A 1,857-nucleotide genomic window follows, 5' to 3' on the forward strand; every position below is an offset into this window, starting at 1 on the left:
AGAATCCGGACGCCGCACTTCCGGTCAGGGTCCTGGGTGAAATCGAGGCCCCGGCTTCAGATGGATGGGTGGGTTGGCCGCAACCCGCACGGGAGCAGGAGGCACCCGCCGGCTCCGCAGACCACTCCACCCGGCACAGGCACACCTTATGGGGCAGACTATTCTTTATCTGCGTGAGTAGCAACCCACACTGGGTAATTTTAATAAGCAGCAAGCAGGAGCTCAATCGCATCACAACCTCCTAGCTCTGCTGCTAAGCCACGCCCCCTGCGGTCTCAACACCTAAGTTTTTAGTAAAATAACTAAGCGCATGCGCTCTGCGTACCATGAGTATGCGCAGTTAGCGACTAATCACAGTACAGCGAAAATCGGCAATGAGCGAACAACTCGGAATGACCCCCATTATACAGTGCTGAAATAACAGGCACTGTAGCGGGGGGCAGGGCTACGATGATGCAATTCAGCGCGAATTGCGTCATTGGGTCCCCCCTAGGACTGTCCACTTGTACTCTGTAATGGGTGGCCAAGGAAGGGTGCAGGGGTTTGCGGGAAATGTGGGATACTTGCCAAACTTTCCAGAAGGCTGGGAGCACCACCAGATTTTCTGGAGCCTTCCGGCAATTCCAGGAAGGTAGGTAAGTATGGAGGGCAATCCAGTGCAAACAGGCTCTTGTGTATGTTTGTTAGAACTTACTGTACTTACAATTGTTTTTCACAAGGATATCTACCTACACTGCAGGATATATTGTCACTTGTTGTGTATGACGCAGAGACATTGTGAGTCTAGCTTATTTGTTAAAAAAAAATAATTACTGTGCTGTATCCTTCTTTTTCCTGTTTTTTTAAAAGACTTTAACAATTCAAATGAAACTATATTTCAATAGTATGTGTTTTTGTAAGACAGGTTATATAACTGTTCTTACTGGTTTTGGTTGTGTCACCTTCAGCTGCACCCCAAAATAATACAGGTTGAGTATCCCTTATCCAAAATGATTAGGACCAGAAGTATTTTGGATATCGGATTTTTCTGTAATTTGGACTAATTGCATACCATAATGAGATATTATTGGAATGGGACCTAAGACTAAGCACAGAATGCATTTATGTTTCATATACACCTTATACACACAGCCTGAAGGTAGTTTTAGCCAATACTTTTAATAACTTTGGGGGTAATTCAGAGTTGATCACAGCAGCAAATTTGTTAGCAGTTGGTCAAAACCATGGGGGTCATTCCGAGTTGATCGCTCGCTGCCGATATTCGCAGCACAGTTATCAGGTGAAAAAAACGGCATTTATGCGCATGCGTATGCCCCGTAATGCACACGTGCGATGTACGGGTACGCAGGTTCAAGCGAAGTTTTTCTTCGCACTGATGGCCGCAAGAAGATTGACAGGAAAGGGACGTCAACTGACCGTTTTCAGGGAGTGTTTGCAAAAACGCAGGCATGTCTGAAAAAACGCAGGCGTGGCTGTGCATTCACTGGGCAGGTGTATGACGTCAAATCCGGACACGAATAGGCTGAAGTGATCGCAAGCGCTGAGTAGGTTCAGATCTACTCTGAAACTGCACAAACTGTTTTTGCAGAGCTCGGCTGCACAAGCGTTCGCACTTCTGTTAAGCTAAAATACACTCCCCAGTGGGCAGCGGCATAGCGTTTGCACAGCTGCTAAAACTAGCTAGCGAGTGATCAACTCAGAATGACCCCACATGTGCACTGCAGGTGGGGCAGATATAACATCTGCAGAGAGAGTAAATTTGGGTGGGGTGTGTTCAATCTGAAATCTAAATTGCAGTTTAAAAATAAAGCAACCAGTATTTACCTTGCACAGAAACAATATAACCCACCCAAATCT

Source organism: Pseudophryne corroboree, chromosome 3 (genome assembly GCF_028390025.1).
Source record: "Pseudophryne corroboree isolate aPseCor3 chromosome 3, aPseCor3.hap2, whole genome shotgun sequence".
Classification (NCBI taxonomy): Eukaryota; Metazoa; Chordata; class Amphibia; order Anura; family Myobatrachidae; genus Pseudophryne; species Pseudophryne corroboree.